Source organism: Balaenoptera acutorostrata, chromosome 5 (genome assembly GCF_949987535.1).
Source record: "Balaenoptera acutorostrata chromosome 5, mBalAcu1.1, whole genome shotgun sequence".
Taxonomy (NCBI): domain Eukaryota; kingdom Metazoa; phylum Chordata; class Mammalia; order Artiodactyla; family Balaenopteridae; genus Balaenoptera; species Balaenoptera acutorostrata.
Window position 1 is genome coordinate 139,354,203 of NC_080068.1, and position 21,083 is coordinate 139,375,285.

The following is a 21,083-nucleotide window of genomic DNA, read 5'->3' on the forward strand; positions in this document are numbered from 1 at the left end:
AAAATATGTTTAGCACCCATGTAGACGGTGATAAAGGCTAAGGAGGCAAATGAACCAAAAGGAGAAAATATTCGGCAAGGAAGAGGGCTGCAATTTCAAACTGGGTAATCAGAGAAGAATTCACTGAAAAAGTGACATATGAGTGAAAACTCGGAAGTAGGAAGGAGTTGTGCCAGTGACGGGGGGCATGCGGAGAGCTCCCTCGTGAAAGGAAAGAGAACATTCAAGATCTTCAAGAGGGAATGAGCCTGAAAGTTCAAAGATCAGCAAGGAGGCCAATACGGCTGGAGGGAAGCGAGCAAGAGGAAGGAAGAGTAGATGATGACGACCAAGAGGTAAGGGAAGGGGTCATGTACGCCCTCTATGAGGACTCTGCCTTTGACCCAGGGAGAAGGAGGGTTTTACACAGAGATGACCTGATTATTCTGACGGTCATTCAGCTGTTGGGTTGAGAACAGACAAGGAGACAAGGCCAGAAGCAGGGAGATCAATTTGGAAGCTACTCTACTAACTAAGTGAGAAACGACAGTGGCTAGGACTGAGTGGTAGGTTCTGGAAAGAGCGAACAGTGGTCAACTTTTAGAAATTTTTGTAGGTAAAATGGACAAAATTTGATAGCAAACTGGATGCGGGGTGTGAATGAAAGAGAAGAGTCAAGACTGAATCCAGAGAAATCAGTCAGAACACCTGGACTAGCCATGAAACGGGATGAACGACGCTGGGAAACAAGTCCAGTACGTCCCAAACTCAACTTTTTCTCTGCTACCTCCCCCAAGGTATGAGCTCGCCTACTGTGCTTAATGAGCTCCATAAGCTACCCTGTCACCTACACCAGTTGCCTAAAACAACAGAGGCTGAAGTCATCTGTGACTCCTTTCCCCAGCAACACCATCATCCTCTCTCACTCCTGACTCTTGCTCTATAATCTCACATCCTCTGCCCTAGTTGAGGTCCTTGTTATCATTTTTCTATAGCTGTAAGAGCCTCAGATTTGGCCTCTTGGCCTCTAACCTTCCCTCCCTTCCAGCCCATCTAACTGCACTGTCAGGGTGATCCAAGATGGAATAACGTCGGGCCCCTCTCAAAATTCTTCAGCAGTCCATCATCACCTGCAAGATGAAATTTCAACCTCTTTGCAAGCATACTGATTTAGTAGAAATGAGCAAGGGGTCTAGGTCTCTTTTTCAGAAGTTATGAAATGTTCATTCTGATATGCTCCGGTATGGAAGTCACAAATCTAATCCATGCTCACTGGTCCAGCCTCATTTTCCTTTACTCCCTCCATCTTGGTTGTTTACACTACAGCTGTTTACAGTTCTCTACATTCTTCTCTCTCCTGTCTTGACACCCTTCCCCTGTTGGCCCATTTGGCCAATTCCTAGCTGTCTTCCAGGCCTCAGCTCTCAAGCAACCTCATCACTGAAGGGCTCAAGATCATTTTCTGTAATTCTCTTCCCCCAATTCACATTATATACCTCCCTCACAAGAACATCAGGGAAGTAACAGCTTCCAGTTGCCACCTCCCATCAACCACAGCAAGCCCAACACCTATGCCCTTCCTGAGTGCTCCCTAAAATCCTGCTTCTCTTCACCTTCTTAATATTCTTACCTTCTTACCACTTTCTCAAAGCACCACGTTTTAAACATCTGTGTATCCAGGTTTTAAACATCTGTGGTTGATACCACCTAAACCACTGCCTTTCATATAGCAGATAAACAGTAAAGATGTGATGAATACGAGGGTAAACAAACATGTTCCCATCAGACAAATGTCTTCACTGTTCACTGCACAGACCATGCTCATTCCCACCCCTATCCCTTTGCTGGTTCCCTTCTCTCATCAGGAGCCCTGGTCTCTTCTTTGATTATTCAGATTCTACCTGCCCCTCGTGGACAACTTTTCCCCTATAATAACATCACCTCTTTCCTCTCTCTTACTATACCAGTTTTTTCAGTAACATTTATTAAGCACTTAACTGTATACCATATACAGCACTACGCCAAGGACACAAAAACAAAGTTAGGACTCAGCCTGCAAACAGCTTAGAGTCTAGTAAGTAGGAGCACTCGAAGCAATTACCATAATGTAAACGCCATAAAGGAAACTACAATGTACAGTGGAAACATTAAAAAAGAGAACACCCAGTCGGCCCTGGTGGGGGTTGGGGAAGGGATGGGAAGATTCCAGAAGAGACTTCAGAAAGGAGCCACCACTTGGTCTGGGGTTACAAGAAGGGGTGGAAACTGGCATAACAATAAGAGAAACAATTCTGAATCTTGAGTACTAAGTGAACTGTCAGGACTGAAAAAAACTGTGAGAAATGATAGCAAACCTAAGTATCACTCAGAAGTAAATGCAGCTCAGACTATAATTTAGTTGCTTAGAATACAGATCACACTCTCATCAAAAACAGTTTATGTGTATGATTTTATTTACATAAGTACAAAAACAAGGAAAACTCAATCTATGATATTAGAAATATGATACTATATTACAAAAGGCTACTATCACTAATATATAAGGAATGCTTAAAATAGAGAATAAAGGACCAAAAAAAAAAAAAAGAGAAAAATATGAAAAACTGTGGTATAAGAAACAACTGTGGTATAAAAAATATGAAAATATGAAAAACACAAACACACAATTCACAAAACCAGATACAAAAATAGCCCTTAAACATAAGAAAAGATGTTCAAATTCACTCATAGGGAAAGGCAAGTTTTTAAAAATTGAAATACCATTTCTCTCATCTATCAGATTGGTGAAAATTAAAATGTATGTAACATTATATTCTGTTGGTAAAACTGTGTACATTTATACACTGCTGGTGGGAAGCAAGGTGACACAACACTTTGGGAGGAGAATTTGGCAATATCTAACAAAACTACATATGTACTTACCTCTTAAAACAGCTTTATTGAGATATAATTCACATATCACACAGTTCACCAACTTCAAGCATATAATTTAAAGGCTTTTAGTAAATGAATGAAGTGCCATCAGCGCCACAATCTAGTTGTAGAACATTCTCAGCACCCCCTCCCCCAAAAAACCCTCACGTCCATTAGCAGTCACTCCCCATCCTCCCCCAACCTCACGTCCTTGGCAATACTAATCTACTTCCTATCTCTAGAGATTTGCTTGTTCTGGCCATTTCATATAAATAGAATTTTAAATACGTGGACTTTTGTGACTGGTGTCTTTCACTTAGTACGTTTTCAGTATTCATCTATGTGCAACATGTATTAGTATTTCAATTCTTTTATTGCTGAATAATATTCCATTGCATAGATATATCACATTTTATTTATCCATTCATCAGTTGGTGCAAAGCTGTTTCCACTTTTTGCCTATTATAAAATGATGCTGCTATAAAAATTCATGTACAAGTTTTTGTGTAGACATATGTTTTCTTTTCTCTTAGTATATACCTAGGAATGGAACTGCTAGAACACACAGTAACTCTGTGCTTAATATTTTGAGAAAATGCCAAACTACATCATTTTACATTGTCATCAGCAGTGTATGAAGGTTCTAATTTCTCGACATCCCCATCAACCCATGTTGTAGGTAATCTGTAATGCAGCAATAGATAATTATTAACACATCATCTTGGTAGATGCAATAAAAATCACTTGATAAATTTTATAATTAAAAGAAAAAAGCAGCCAAGACTCAATGGCAAAATATTTAAAACTTTTCCCCAATACTGGGAACAGAACAAATATACCTACAATTGCCACTTCAATTCAAAACCACACTGGCAATCTTGACCAGCAGAGTTTGATAAGGAAAAATTAAAAAGCACAAGAAATGGAAAGGAAGAGGGACTTCCCTGGCAGCGCAGTGCTTAAGAATCCGCCTGCCAATGCAGGGGACAGGGGTTCGATCTCTGGTCCGGGAAGATTCCCACATGCCACGGAGCAACTAAGCCCGTGCACCACAACTACTGAGCCTGTGCTCTAGAGCCCGCGAGCCACAACTACTGAACCCACGCTCTGCAACTACTGAAGCCCACGCTCTCTAGGGCTCACATGCCACAACTACTGAGCCCACGAGCTGCAACTACTGAAGCCCACGCACCTAGAGCCCATGCTCTGCAACAAGAGAAGCCACCGCAGTGAGAAGCCCGAGCACCGCAACGAAGAGCAGCCCCTGCTCGCCGCAACTAGAGAAAGCCCACGCACAGCAACGAAGACCCAACGCAGCCAAAAAATAAATAAAATTTAAAAAGAAATGGAAAGGAAGAAATGAAGCTACCATTGTTTGTAGATAAGACTCTCTACGTAGAAAACCCAAAAGAACCTTCAGATATTAGAAGAAGAGGGTTTGCAAGATGTGTGGATACAGATCAATGCAGTAAGTCCCCTACATACGAAACTTCAAGCTGTGAACTTCCAAAGATGAGAACGTGCGTTCACATGTCCAATCACGTAAGTTAGTTCACATGTCTGGCGTACATTGTCCCGTGCGTGCATCCTGTACAAGTGGTTGTGCTTTTGTGTACTTTACTGTACAGTACTGTACAGAGTACAGTAGTACGGTATCTTTATTTCACGCCCAGGACCCAAATGTAGAATGGTACACAAAGGTTGCAGCAGCCGTTCAGAATGCAATCCAGTGCTACCGTGTCATCTATGACGAGAAAAAAAGAGCTACCACCCAGACATCACTGGATCATTTTTTCAAGAGGGTAGATAGAACTGAATCTAGCAATGAACCAGAACCTGGGCCATCAACATCAGGCGTGAGTGAAATTGCATCTTGCCCTCCGTCTCCTATTGCGGACAATCCTGATTCAGCTCTACCATCTCCCACCTCCTCTCCCTCCTCCAGTTAGGAACTCTCCTGGCCTGTTCAGTCGATGCCAGCCCCTGGATGCCAGCTACTGTACTGTACTACTGTACTTTTCAAGGTACTGTACTGTAGGATTAAAAATGTTTTATCGGGCTTCCCTGGTGGCGCAGTGGTTGAGAATCTGCCTGCTAATGCAGGGGACACAGGTTCAAGCCCTGGTCTGGGAAGATCCCACATGCCGCAGAGCAACTAGGCCCGTGAGCCACAACTACTGAGCCTACGCGTCTGGAGCCTGTGCTCCGCAACAAGAGAGGCCGCGATAGTGAGAGGCCCGCGCGCTGCGATGAAGAGCAGCTCCCACTTGCTGCAACTAGAGAAAGCCCTCGCACAGAAACGAAGACCCAACACAGCCAAAAATAAATTAATTAATTAATTTAAAAAAAAAGTTTTATCTTTTGTGCTTGTTTTTTAATGTATTATTTGTGTGAAAAGTATTATAAACCTATTACAGTACAGTACTATATAGCCAATTGTGTTAGTTGAGTTCCTAGGCTAACTTTGCTGGACTAACGAACAAACTGGACTTATGAACACGTGCTCGGAACGGAACTCGTTCATATGTAGGGGACTTACCATATATAAAAACCAACTGTTTGGGCTTCCCTGGTGGTGCAATGGTTGAGAATCCGCCTGCCAATGCAGGGGACACGGGTTCAAGCCCTGGTCTGGGAAGATCCCACATGCCGCGGAGCAACTAGGCCCGTGAGCCACAACTACTGAGCCTGCGCGTCTGGAGCTTGTGCTCCGCAACAAGAGAGGCCGCGACAGTGAGAGGCCTGCGCACCGTGATGAAGAGTGGCCCCCACTCGCCACAACTAGAGAAAGCCCTTGCACAGAAACGAAGACCCAATACAGCCAAAAATAAATAAATAAAGTTATTTTAAAAAAAAAAAAAAAAGATCCACTCTTAATTAAAAAAAAAAAAACAAAAAAAAAAAACCAACTGTTTCTCTATGTACCCGCAACAAACAGAAAATGTAATTTTTAAAAAGGATATCATTTACAATAACCACAAAAATATAAGACTCCTAAGACTTGGGAACTCCCCGGCAGTTAGGGAACTGCAGTGGTGAGGACTCAGCGCTTTCACTGCCGTGGCCTGGGTTCAATCCCTGGTCAGGGAACAAAAATCCCACAAGCCACGTGAAGATACCTAAGACTCAACCTAACAAAGACCTCTACAGAAAAAATAAATAAATGTATTGAAAGAAATTAAAGAAATCTTGGGAATTCCCTCGGAGTCTTGGATAGGAAAGCTCAATATCTTAAAGATGTCAATGATCAACAAATTCATCTAACAAATTCAATATATTTCCAGTCAAAAATCCCAAGACGGTTTTACAAAAACCTTGATAAAGATAGTTAAGAAAAATTTTAAAAAAGGGGGGGGATGTACAAGAACAAAGGGCAAAAGTGAGCCAAAACCCTCTGGAGAAGAACTGCCCTACCTAGTCTAGTCTATGGTAATTAGACAATAAGCAGTGGTGTAGACATAACCAAATATACCAATGGAACAGAATATAGAGGCCAGAAAAAGACCCATGCATATTGGAAACTTAATGTAGGAAGAGAAAGTGTTAAAATCAATGGGAAAAAAAGACTATTAAATGATGCTGAGACAAGTGATTATCCATACAAGACAAAAATTAAATCACCACCTCTCACCATTCACAAAATAAATTACAGGTGTACTAAAGACCTAAATACACAAACTTTTTTCAAAATTAGAAGGAAATATAGAATATCTTCATGAACTCACAGTTAAGGAAAAATTACTAAATACATGGAAAGCAAAAAACAAAGAATTACTAAACTTGACTACACCAATTTTTTTAAAAAATTCATAACAATGGAAACCAAAAACAAAACCAAAAGACAAGACACTAGGAAAAGTAATTCCCCTCCCTCCAAAAAAAGGGGAAAAAAAGAACTCCTACTAATTAATAAGAAATATACACAACCAAAATCTATTAAAGATTTTAAAATAAATTATATTAAGGCATGCATGGCTAAAAGTGATATAAATTCTTGTCAAGGTTCTAGTTCTCGGGAGTTCCCTGGTGGTCCAGTAGTTAGGACTCAGCGCTTTCACTGCCTGGGCCAGAGTTCAATCCCTGGTTAGGGAACTAAGATCCCTCCTGCAAGCCGAGAGGCGCAGCCAAAAAAAAACCAAAAATGCTCTAGTTCTCATGCTGAATAATGCACTCATGTGTGTTTATCATATTATTAAAAATAAACAAACAACAGCCATTACTGGGCAAATTATGTGTGTCATGAATCAAGGATTATGATTCATCTAATTTTGTACAACTGGGGTCCAAGGAGAGGTTGAAAACTGATTTTATTAGCTTCCCATCTAAAGTGTGAAATCCATTCACATGAATTGGTTCTTTTTAAATGTGTTGTGTAAATTGAATAATATTTACTAATCCTTTGACAAACTCTTATTTACAATTTTCCAACAGGTTGTGTTCATTTTTTCTGACTTAATTGCGTCTTAATGCAATTCTTAATTTGTAAGAAAGCTGTGTCAGCATAGGGGGGTCACAGTTACCTTACCTGCTATTGCAGCAAATATATCTAAACAACCTAATGGATCAGAAAGAGGAATGGCAATTCCATTTACAGGACATTTCAAGAAAAAGTAAAACTATAGGAACAGAAAACAGATCAGTGGGAAGACGTTATCTCAAAGGGCACAAGGAACTTTTGGGGGGTGACAGCAATGTTCTATATCTTGACCGTGGTGGTGACTGCATAATGATATGAATTTGTCAAAATCATGGAAATGTAAGGATGAATTTCACTACATGTAAACTAAACTTCAATAAACTTGACTTTAAAAGGAGAGGACAATGCTACAAATTAGAATTTAACCTATTAAAGAGATTCTTATTCAATATTAACATTATCATCATACTAAGAAGAACTGTAGCTTGTAATCTAAACTTATGTACAGTTTGACTCACAACTAGTACCTGCCTATGGAATCAGAAAATTCTCCCCCTAAAAAACCTTATTATTCTTAGCCACTTTATTGGTAAAATTAAACCTTTTAAATTTGGAACTCAATTCCTGAAATACTTCCGATTCATATTTTCATTGTTCTATTTTTTTAATTATCTACCAAGTCTGACAGGAATTATATATGTAGTTTATAATGCTAATATAATAATAGCCTCAATAGTCTCAACTATGTATTCTTCTATTTCTATGTTACTGAATCAAGCATTTTTATGCATTGTCCTTTCATCCTTACAATAACCCTGTGAAATAGGTATAATTATTCCCCTTATTACATGAGGACTATTTTAACAGTATGCTTTATATTTAAGAGCTAGTACGACTAACAGTTAAGAGCCTACTGACCACTGTATCCCCAGAATACAGTAGGTACTCAACAAATATTTGTTGAATGTTGGCATTACCTGTGACTACATAATCCTGGGCAGTTATTTATCTCTTTAAACTTCAATATCCTCATCCATAATAAGATAGTAAAACAACTCTGGGAAGTCGGTGTGTTTAGTTCTTTTAAGCCTTTACATAAAGTGCCTGGCACACTATGAGTACTGAATGAATGTAACTTTATTACTATTATGTCTTTGATAGCATCAATCAGAGCTGTATCATATTGCCAAAGCTTCATATTAAGAATAAAGCAGTAACAGATGATTATACCTAAAACCTAACTGCTCCTCATGCAAAACTGAGATGTTCATTCTTCTAACTTGTTAAAACAAAAATTAGTACATTTTAAAGGGATAAAAAGTAAACTAATGAATCTGTTAAAGAAAGAAGAATCCCCCTCTGAAAATGGAACTAAGTCTAAGCAGTATACAGTTGACAAATATTTGGGCCCACAAGTCAGGGCTGGAAATTATCTGGGCAGAAAGTGGTCATGTCATGGGACTTACTTTAGGGCAAGGTGATTGATCTAGATATTTTAAACTGCATGCTAGAAATTTACAGTATAAATTACATGAGATTACTGGAAGAGATCTTAGAGCTCATTTTATAGAAGAAATAGATTGAAGAGGCTAATTGGAAAATTAAGTAAAATATCGATAACTTGCCAACCATAAAACAATTCTGCATTTCAAGAGTCCCATACCATGGATAATAATATCTTAAAATCCTTATATACTCACGGCCCTGAGTTTTGACACACAAAGTCATAGAATAACACATAGATAAGAAATGAACTTAGATAATCTGTGATTTCATCTCAGTTCTGTTTAAGGTATTTTGATGCTTTTCTTGCCAGGCATGTTTTGGTTGTTTTCTTCATCATCCAAAGAACTACAATGGCCAGGTTCCTGGGCATAACCTAACAAATGGTGGTTTGTTCAATTTATTTTGTGATGCTGAAAATCTAAGAGGGAATTATCATCCTAAAATACTCTGAATAATCAAACATTAGAGTTATTTAAAGAACTGATGAGCAAAGAGATGGCAAGACAAAATCAACCTGACTGCGCTACCCACAATTACCACTGGAGCTAAAAATGATACTGCTGCCTAGCTATACTCCTTTAATATTTTTATCCTCCTAATCTCTGTTACCATTTCACATATGCTCAAATTGTAGGGCAGTAATAATAAAGGCCATAATAAGTATATGGAGGAAGAGATCACATTAAGCACATCTTAGAATCCAACCTATCTTGAGGATGAAGATAAGCAACAAAGGTCTGATTTTTTTTTTTTTTGGTCACACTGCACAGCATGCATCAAACCCGTGCCCCCTGTAGCGGAAGCAGAGCCTTAACTACTGGACCACCGGGGAAGTCCCCAAAGGTCTCATTATTAATCAGTAACCCTAAACTTATATGAATATTCATTTCTAGACTTATTCTATGAACTATCTGTAAGAAATACTAAATGGTGGAAATAAATGTTTAGCCATGTATATTCTGTGAATAAGCACACTTCCAAATCAAGTAGGAACCAGACAGCAGAATATATACTAGGAGGTTTGGTTAGGGAAAAAGTAGCAATCAAAGTCACCAGCTTATCCCCTGACCATTGCACAGACTTTTAAGAAGTCTCAAATATGGTCACAAAAGCCTCTTATACATCCAAAGAGAGACACATAAAAGACTTAAAAGACTTGTTTCAACTGGCGTAAGGTAGTCAAGCAACTGCTTTACAGGAAGCTGAAGCTAGAGGTGATCAGGGTATATGGCAGATTCCCAGTCATCAAGAAGCCTAAAATCTACTTAGGTTCTATTCAGCAAAGCAAACTGGGAAAAGTTTTCTTTTTGAAGGAGAGATAAATTGCCAATCCAGCAACTGCCATCCTCAAGACCCTAGTGCAGGACTTCCCTGGTGGCACAGTGGTTAAGAATCCGCTGGCCAATGCAGGGGACATGGGTTCGAGCCCTGGTCCGAGAAGATCCCACGTGTCACAGAGCAACTAAGCCCGTGTGCCACGACTACTGAGCCTGCGCACTAGAGCCCGCATGCTGCAACTACTAAAGCCTGCGCGCCTAGAGCCCATGCTCCACAACATGAGAAGCCACCACAATGAGAAGCCTGCACACCGCAACAAAGAGTAGCCCCCACTCACCACAACTAGAGAAAGCCCACACGCAGCAACGAAGACCCAACGCAGCCAAAAGTAAAAATAAAAAAAAGAATAAAATTATATACTGGGCTATAAATTAACTCTTTCGTCAAGAATGAAGGTCACTGAAATATTTTTCCACTGTTTTCCCACCACACTTAGAAAAAAATCTAAACTCTTTAACATGGTCTTTATAAAGATCAACCCAGGGGCAGCCCACCCCTCCTCTCTGATCTCATTCATCCCTCATTTCTCTCTCACTGGCTTGCTGAGCTCCAGCCACACTGGCCCTGTTCCTACAACACACCAAGCTTGTTCTGCACCTCCTGTTCTCTAGGCTACAAGGGTCTTCCAGATCATCCACAGACTGAATCCTCCTGACACATCATGCAGCTCTCACTTCAAATACCACCTCTTCAGAGAGACATTTGCTTCATGGCTCCCCTCCCCCAAATAATATCACATTTCCAGGTAGCTGCCCCATCATTCTCTATTTGAGATCGAATTACCCGATTTGTTCACTATATTTATCATTCTCTAAAATTATCTTGTTTATATGTTTAATGCATGTCTCCTCTAACAGAATATAAGGTTCCATGAGAACAAGTACTGCATTTATCTTATTTACTACAATCTCTCAAGGAGCTAAAATGAATAATACTATACTACTAAATGTACAGGCTCATATGAAGATTTTGATATCTTATAACCATTCTAACTCATTATATTGCTCTCTTAGTATTCTTCCATTTTTTCCTACCCATTAACACCTATCATGATAGAATTAAACAGAAAGAAATATGGACAAACAAGTAGACTTTATACTGTATGATCAGTTCAGGGAATGAACTAAGGTTTCAGAATTAATGGCATGTCTTTCAAATTGTACACTGATCCTACTTATCAATAAACACTAGTAATTATAAGTAAACTGTTAATTATGTTTGAAAAGAAACTATCAGATGAAATTTAGCATTTATGAGCAATATACTTTCATGCATATCATGAAATACAGATGAAAATATTGAATATAATTTAGAAATAAAACAAACTCCATTTTACGATTTAACACATAGTTTAGATATCATCTTCTATCTAAAATTTAATTTTATCTCCAAATAAACCACGTTTAAAGAATTAAAGGAAAGTATGACAACTGTAACTCATATAACTCATATCAATAAAGATACGGATATTATTTTACAAAAGAATAAAATGGAAATCCTGGAGTCAAAAAGTATAACAATTCTAGAGTTGAAAAGTATTAAGAACCAAAATTTTAAATTCATTAGCAGAGCTCAAAAAGCAGATTGGAGATGACAGAAGAAAGAGCCAATGCACTTGAAGATATATCAATAGAAATTACCAATTCTGAAGAACAGAAAAGAATTTTTTTTTTTAATCTTTTAATGAACAGAGCCTCAGAGACTTAGGAATACCATCAAGCATGCCAACATACATGTAATGAGAGAAAAGGAAAGAGAGAAAAGGATAGAAAAAATACTTGAAGAAACTATAGTTAAAACTTACCAAATGTTTAAAATATGGTAATCCCTACATTTAAGTTTACTGATTCCAAAGTAGGATTAACACATAGAGATCCACACCTAGACATACCACAGTAAAATTGTTGACTAAAGACAGGAAATCTTGAATGCACCAAAAGAAAAATAACTCATCAGAAACAATGAAGGCCAAAAAGCAGGAGATGACATATTCAAAATGCTAAAAGGAAACAAATGTAACAAAGAATTCTATATACAGCAAAACTATTCTTCAAAAATAAAGGCAAAATAAAAATCCCAAGAAACAAAAACTGAGATAATTCATTAATAACAGACTTTCCTTACAAGAAATCCAAAAGGAAGTCCACCAGACTGAAAGGAATAACCAGCCCATAACTCAAATACATAAAAAGAAATAAAGATCACATAAACGGTAAATACATGGTAAATATTAAAAAAAAAAAACTTTAAAAATACTTGTTCTTCCCTTAACTATCTTTAAAGACATACAGTTGCATTAATATATTATAAAACTGTATTGTTGGGCTTCTAGAACATAAAAATTTAGTATGTATGACAATACTAACACACAGGAGGGGGGAGAAAATGGAGCAAATTTTCTATATTTTACTACAATTAAATTAGTCAATTCTGAAGTAAACTGTAATAAATTAAGACACACACTGTAATCCCTAAAGCAACCTAAGAAAATAACTAAAAAATCCAGTTAAGAAACTAACAAAGGAATTAAAATGATACCCTGGAAAATATCTACTAACTCCAGAACAGGGAGTAGAAGGCAATCAAAGAAATAAAAAGGAAATGAGACGTATGGAAAGTAACTAGCAAAATTGCATAAATCTGAATATCAACTATTACATTAAATGTGAAGAGATTAAACTTTCCAATCAAAAGGCAGAAGTGGTCAAACTATTTTTTTTTAAATAGGCATTTTAACTATATACTGTAAGATACACTTTAGATTCAAAAACAAATAAGTTGAAAGTAAAATAAAAGAAAAAGATACAGAATGCAAACAGTAAGCACAATAGAGCTGGAGTAGCTACACTAACACCAGGCAAACTACTACTATAAGATGTATGTATGTGTATTATTGTATATGTATATCATACCTAACACCAGTGCCCCAAAAATATGAAGCAAAAATTGACAGAACTGGCCTTCCCTGGTGGTGCAGCGGTTGAGAATCCGCCTGCCAATGCAGGGGACACGGGTTCGAGCCCTGGTCTGGGAAGATCCCACATGCCACGGAGCAACTAAGCCCCACGCACTACAACTACTGAGCCTGCGCTCTAGAGCCCATGAGCCACAACTACTGAGCCTGCATGCTGCAACTACCGAAGCCCGCACGCCTAGAGCCCATGCTCCACAATAAGAGAAGCCATCGCAATGAGAAGCCCGCGCACTACAAGGAAGAGTAGCCCCCGCTCACCACAACTAGAGAAACCCCGCGCGCAGCAACGAAGACCCAATGCAGCCAAAAATAAATAAATAAAATAAATAACTTTATAAAAAAAAAATTTGACAGAACTGAAAGGAAAAACAGACACTTCAATAATAATAGAAATTTTAGAATCTCACTCTCAATAATTAATAGAATAGCTAGACAGAAAATAAGCACAAAGAACCAACTTGACCTGACACCTATAAAACATTCCACCCAACAAAACCTTTCTAGCACACATAGAACATTCTTTTTTTTTTTTCTTTTCATTTTATTTATTTATTTATTTTTTTGGCTGCGTCGGGTCTTAGTTGCAGCATGAGGGACCTTTTGTTGCCATGCACAGGCTTCTTTAGCTGTGGCGCGTGGGCTCCAGAGCACATGGGCTCCGTAGTTTGCGGCACACAGGCTCTCTTGTTGAGGCGCGGGGGCTTAGTTGCCCCGCGGGCTTAGTTGCCCCACGGCACGTGGGATCTTAGTTCCACGACCAGGGATTGAACCCGTATCCCCTGCATTGGAAGGTGGATTCTTTACCACTGGACTACCAGGGAAGTCCCAAACATTCTTCATAATAGATTATATACTAGGCCGTAAGAATGTCTCAATAAATTTAAAATGAGAAAAATACGAAGTATATTCTCTTACTACAGGGGAATTAAATTAGAAATTAGCAACAATGAAATTTAGGGAATCCCCAAATAATTGGAAATTAAACAATACGTTTCTAAATAACCCATGGGTCAAAGAAGAAATCACAGAGGAAATTAGGAAATATGAATGAAAATTTTAAAAAGCAGAACATATAAAAACATATGGCAGCTAACAATGTTTAGAAGGAAATGTAGGCCTATATCAGAAAAGAAGAAAGATCTCAAATCAAAACCTAATCTTCTACCTTAAGAAACCAGAAAGAGAAAAGCAAACAAAATCTAAAGCAAGCAGAAGGGAGGAAATTATAAAGAGTAAAATGGAAATCAGTCAAGTAGAAAACAGAAAAACAACTGGGAAAAAAACAATTACACCAAAACTTTTTACTTTGAAACGAGCAACAAAACTGACAAACCTTTAGCTTAAATGACCAAGTAAAAAAGAGAGAGGACACATGCTGCCAAAATTAGGAATGAAAGAGCAACAACACTACCTATGCTTGCAAAATTAAAAGCACATATAGGAATATTATAAAGTGTGTGCCAAACATATTAAATAGCTTAGATGAAATAGACAAATCCCTAGAAACACAATTACCAAAACTAATTGAAAACTTAGCAAAAAACCTGAATAGATCTATAACAAGAAACTGAATTAGTAGTTTAAAAATTTCCCAAAAAGAAAAATCTAGACCCAGATGCCTTACTGGCGACTTCTATCAAATATATTCAAGGAGGTAGCAATACCAATCCTTCACAAACTCTTATAGAAAATAGAAGAGGAAACATTTCCGAATTTATTCTGGGATTAATATGTATTACTATGTTACAAAATCCAAAGACATCACAAGAAAACTACAGACCAGTATCTTCCATAAATATAGACACAAAAATGTTCAATTAAACATTAGCAAACTAAATCCAGCAACATATAAGAATTATATACCATGACCAAGTGGGATTTATCCCAGGAATATAAGGCTGGTTTAGTTGCTAAAAATCAATTAATATTATACACTATATTAGTGGAATAAAGGACAGAAACCACATGATCATCTCAGACATTAAGGTGACCAACCATTCTGGTTTGTCTGGGACTGAAGGGTTTCCCAAAATGCAGGTCTTCCAGCACTAAAACCAGGACAGTCGTGAGCAAACCGCAACAGCTGGTCTTGCTAAGAGATGCAGAAAAAGCATCTGATAAAATCCAATACCCATTCATGATAAAAACTCTAAACAAAATAGAATTAAAAAGGAAACTTCTACCACATATAGAAATCTGCTATACAACAGTCTGTTTATAGTTAGCAACACTGTACTGTATTCTTAAAAAGTTAAGAGGGTAGATCTCATGTTAAGTTTTCTTACCATAATAACATTTTTTTTAATTTTTAAGTAAAAGATTTGTACACTGAAAATTTTAAAACATCACTTAGAAAAATTAAAGATCAATAAATTTAAAAAAATTTCATGTTCATGTATTAGAAAACTCAATATTGTAAGATGGTAATTCATCCCAAACTGATCTACAGATTCAACGCATTCCCCATCAAAATTCCAAAACTTTTTTCGCAGACACTGACAAGTCGATTTTAAAATTTTTATATATAACCCACAATAGCTACAATTTTCAAAAGTAAGAACAAAATTTAAGAGCTTACACTACCTGGTTTCATAAATTACCATAATGCACAGTAATCAAGACAGGGTGGTACTAGCCAAAGGACAGACATACAGATAATGAAACAGAATTGAAAGTCCAGAGTTAAATATTTACAATTACAATCAATGGAGAAATGACAGTCTTTTCAACAAACGGTGCTAAGACAACCCACATATAACAGGTGAATTTAGACCCTTATTTCACACCATACACAAAAATTAACTCAAAATAGATCACAAATCTACATATAACAGCAAAATCTATAAACATCTAGAAGAAAACAAAGGAGAAAATCCTCAAGATCTTGGATGAGGGAGAGTTCTTAAAACAACAAAAGCATGATCCATAAGAGAAAAATTGGGAAATTAAGCTCCATCAAAATTAAAACTTTTGTGCTTCAAAAGACTCCAGTAAAAATGAAGAAAAGAAAAAAGCCACAGACTGGGAGAAAATATTTGTAAATCATGTATCTAAGAAAGGACTTACATCCAGAATGTATAAAAAACTCTTATAACTCAATTATAATAAGACAACCGGCAAAAGATTTGAATAGGTATTTCACCCAAAAGGATATATGAATGAATATCATATGAAAAAATGCTTACTTAACACCTTACATCTTTAGGAAAAATGCAAATTAAAATCACAATGACTTAAACGCTTCACACCCAGTACAATGGCTAAAATAAAACAGACAGACAATAACAAGTGTTGACAAAGGTGTGAAAAAACTGTAACTCTCACACATCACTGTTAGGAATATAAAATGTAAGGCCACTTTCAAAAACAGTTTGGCAGCTTCTTAAAAAGTGAAACAGATGACCCGGCAATTCTATTCCTAGGCATCTACCCAAGAGAATGAAACCATATGTCCACATAAAGACTCACACTCAAACTTTCAAGCTTCATTATTTGCAACAGTCAAAAACTGGAAACAATCCAAATGCCCGTCAACTGGTCAACAGATAAACAAAATATGGTATAACCACACATTAAAATACTCTTCAGTAATACAAAGGAACAAAATACTGACACATGCTACAATATGGATGACTCTCCAAAACACTATGCTAAGTGAAAAGCCAGATGCAAAAAACTACATATTGTACGTTTCCGTTTACACGAAAGATAAAGGCAAATCTACAGAAACGAAACACAAATCAGTGGTTGCCTGGGGCCAAGAGTGAGAATAAGGGTTAACGGCAAACAGGCTAGAGAGAATTTTCAGAAGTGACAACACGTTCTAAAATTGGCTTGTGGTGATAATTTAAGAACTCAATATATTTATTAAAAAATCACTGAATTTTCACTCAGGATTAATTTTTGGTATTAAATGATAACTCAAAAAGCTAATTTTTTAAAAAAGTGTATATATCCAAGAGAAATGAAAACATATCCACACAAAAACTTGTACACAAGTGTGCGTAGCAGCATTACTTGTAATAGCTAAAAAGTAGAAACTCAAATGTCCATCAACTAATTAATGGATACATAATATGTGGTATATCCATACAATGGAATATTACTCAGCAGTAAAAAGAAATGAAATAATGACACGTTACAATGTGGATGAACTCTGAAAACATTATGCTAAATCAAAGAATGCAATTATGAAAGATCACACATTGTATGATTCCATTTATAGAAAATGTCCAGAGTAGGCAAATCTATAGAGACAGAAAGTAGTTAGCGGCTGCCTAGGGCTGGGGGTTCTGTGGGGAAATTGAGAGTGACAGCTAATGGGTATGAGGTTCCTTTTTGGGGGGTGATGAAAATGTTTTAAAATTGATGATGGTGATAGTTTCACAACTCTGTGAATATATTAAAAACCACTGAACTGTACACTTTAAGTTGGTGAATCAAATGGTAGGTGAATTATATCTCAATAAAGCTGTTACCAACAACAACAGCAATAAACCTCGGTGTACGATCTGTGAGCAGGTGAAGCCATCAGCGCTGGTAAGGCCCTACCACAGCTGCAGTTACCCACCTATCTACTTGGGACAGAAAAATCTCAAAGTTACAAATTCTTTCCAACCTACTGTGACTATTTAGTAAATGAGTTTATGTGTCTGAAATGAAAAGCAATGATTTATCAAAGCAATTAGTTCAGTCACTAAGCTTAAAAAACAGATTGATATTAAATTTTCAAATTTCAAATGCCCAAGATATATCAGTTTTCTACTTCGTGTGTTTACTAGGAGATACCTCAAAAATATTCATATGAGCTCACTGTGTAAACTGTATTACATCATATTTAAACTTTATTCCTAAACCCCTTAAATGTAATTCAATAGTTTCCAGTCTTATATAAAGTCATTCTACCTTTGGAAGAAAGGAAGAAACTCTGAAGCTCAAATATCCAAACCTATCTTAGTAAAGCATACATTCTTCTGTGCATTCTGTCACTATCCTGTGATTATGGCACTAGACAAAGTACATCATTTATCTCTCGATACAGACCCACAGATAAAAAGAAAAGGCAAATCTGATTACCAAACACCAGATTACTGTTCTATCGTCACCGGATTAAAATTTAAACCACACGGCTGAAATAAATGTTCATGAAGACAAAAAAGGGGGTGAAATTCAATTTTACAATAAAGTGTTCCCCTCTTACTCCTTTAGTGAAGTACTAAGAACGTAAAGAAAGGCTATTCTGCACCGTAGCCAGCTCCTAGAAAAAAGAGAGCCCGGGATGCTGGCACATGGGAAACACTAGAAACTATGCAATCTGGATTACTCCTGGGGTAGTGGAATATTTTCCTTTATTGACATGGAATAAAAATGCCCAAGTAGAGCAAGAGGGGACTCGGCTGCCCTGCTCGCAAAGCTCGCAAAGCCGCTCGGGCGGTCAGTACCAGCCCTGGCCGAGCCCTCACCGTCCTCCTCCCGCGTCCCCCCCCCCCCCACCGCCGCCCCGCCAACATCCAGGAGCAAGGTCCCTGAGGGCCAGCTTCGCGAAGAGAGGATCCAGAAGGCGGTCACTGGACGCGCGTGTTACAGAGCCCGTTTTTGTTTTGTTTAAAAAGCAGATTCCTATCAGAGCCCAGCCTCCCCACTCCCGGGGGGATAGGGGGAAGTGGCAGCAGGGGGCCGGCGTGCAGAGCGAGAATAAAAGAATGACCGCGTACAACCTGCCGTGCCAGCTAACAGCGGAGGGCAGGAAAGGTAAGAGGCGGCGATGAGGCCCGACGGGGAAGGAAACTGGTCTCCAGCCCTCCACGCCACCCCACGCGGCCGGAGCCTCCCAGGTCCCGCCCCGGGCTCGCCGCCCTGCCCCGGCGCCGGCCGCAGCCTCCCGCCCTCCCCGACCCTCCCAGGACGCGCTTCCTCCGGAGCCGGACCCCCGCCCTGGCCTCCTCGCGGGATAAGGCGGGTCAGTTCAGTCCGCTTCTCGGCAGAGGTGACTCGCGCGGCGGTGTAAACACTGCGAGACCAGCTGCGCGCGGCCCATCCCCCCGCCGGGGTCCGTAACCTCTTCGCGCAGCCCTGCCCGGCGCCCCGCGCTCTCCGCGGGCGGGCGCGCCGCCCGCCTTCCCCTTTCTCCAAGTCCCGCTCCCCGACCGCTGCCCGGGGGCACTCAGCCTCCTTCCCCAGCTCCCGGCCAGTGTCACCGCCACAGCCTCCGGAAAACCCTCCGCAAACCCCGGAGCCAACAACACAGGCGCGGGGCGGGGGCGCGGAGGGAGGCGGTGGCACTCGGGACGGCGAGGCTTTCTCGCCGCACCCTCCGCGCTCCCTCGCACCAGCCTCGGCGGCCCGCGCGCTCTTACCTGTTCTCCGCGTCGCCCGGGAAGACCGCCGCGTCGCCTTCCCTCCCGGCAGGGCCGCGGACTAGCCGCCGCCGCCGCCGCCGTTGGCCGGGCGTCCGGAGGGAGCCGGGGCCTCCCCGGCTGCCCGAGCCGCTCCACTGGGAGAGGAGGAGACAAAACAGCGGCGCGCCGCCCCGCGCAGAGCCCCCCGCCCGCGCCGCCCCGCCGACCACCCTCCCCAACCGCCGAGGCGACGGCGGCGACACTGAGCCCGGCGCGGGGAGCAATGGTGGCCCCCGCCCTCGCCCCGCTCCCGGCCCCCTCCCTCCACCCCCCGCCTCGGCTCCTCCCCCTCGGCCTCCAGCCGCCGCCAACAGGACAGTCGAGTCCGCCTCCCCAACCCCGCCCGCTCCGAGCGCTCCTCCCCTCCCCACGCGGCGAGGGGGGGCGGCACCGCCAGTCACCGCCGCGCCTGTCAAACCCCGGCCGGCTATTTATACCCCGCGGGGCCCCGCCGCCCTCGGCCCCCACCAGCCCGCCCACCAGGCCTCGATGGCTCTCTCGAATCTCGCCCGCCCTGTAACCCCCAACTTCTCCCAAGCCCGCCTTCTCAGGTAAAGACTCTCGCCACTTGTCCCGCTCCCTGCTCGGGGCTCCCCCATCCTGCTCCCGACTCCGGCCCCGGCCCGGGACTGGCGCGGGGGCTCCCGAGCGCGGGCAGGCGTGTAGGAGCGCGCGTGCACCTGCAGCGGCCGCCGGCCCGGAGCGCACGCACACACCCTCGCCACTCTCTGAGGTCCCCCGCGGGCGCCGGCTGTCACCCCATCCCCAGCTCCGGACTCCCGCCCTTCTGCTCAAGGGACGGCTCTGCACTCGGGCAGCCTGACAGTCACTGGGGGCCGGAGGTCGTTGAAACTCCTAGCCTGGGTCCCTCCGCTCTCGACTCCAAAGCCTGGGCTAAGTAGAGGGTGGGGCCGCGGGCGGGCCGGAGCGCGCCCCAGGCCCCGCCCCCGGCCCGTGACGCTCGTGGAGCCCCGCCCCGGCCGCCTCGCGCCCCTCCGCGCCGCCCGTTCCTCCTCCTCCTCCTCCTCCTCCTCCTCCTCCTCCTCCTCCTGCTCGCTTGCAAACGCCCGGCCTTGTACCCCCGCGGACCCCGCCCCATTCCCAGAAATTACCACCCGCCCAACGGCCGGGCCGCGCGGCGGTTGGTGCCCGCGTTTGCTGACGGGCGGACGGCGGGGCTCAGCGCGCAGCTGCGGAGCGCGGCGGGCGGTCCCTTGGCTCTGCCCCGAGAGCTGCGGGCGCCCGCCCCGGGCCATTGTCGCTGCTCGCTCGGTCGGCGACGGACGGAGAAGTACCTCAAGTACGAGAACCGTCGGTGCGAGAATGAGGGAGTGGGTGAGCGCGGGAGTATTTTGGTGCCTGCGAATTCGAAAATGAAAACCCAGCTGTAGCCGCACGCTTCTCGTTTCCCCACTTTCACACAAAGGGGAACCGCTGAGCAGGGCACTCACGCGCCTTCAAGTGCACAAAAGCCAATGACACGGTGCCCGGGGTTGTCCTGCATTTGGAGCGCCTCATTAATGATCTTTCTTACGCCCAGTTCTGCACACAAACGCCT

The 21,083-nt window shown here is 41.5% G+C and overlaps 1 protein-coding gene across 8 annotated transcripts in view; it reads right to left on the reverse strand.

The window, feature by feature from the left end:
* ELF2 (E74 like ETS transcription factor 2) overlaps window positions 1-19,678 on the reverse strand; it is a 90,298-nt gene extending 70,620 nt beyond the window's left edge. For 4 of the 8 annotated variants that reach the window (XM_057547238.1, XM_057547236.1, XM_057547235.1 and 1 more), the window contains exon 1: window positions 19,484-19,676. The gene's annotated coding sequence lies outside the window, so the exon portion shown is untranslated. Of the gene's footprint in view, window positions 1-19,483 lie in introns of all 8 variants that reach the window. The other 4 variants (XM_057547234.1, XM_057547231.1, XM_057547230.1 and 1 more) reach the window with 2 other exon arrangements.
* Between the last annotated feature and the right edge of the window lie 1,405 nt (window positions 19,679-21,083).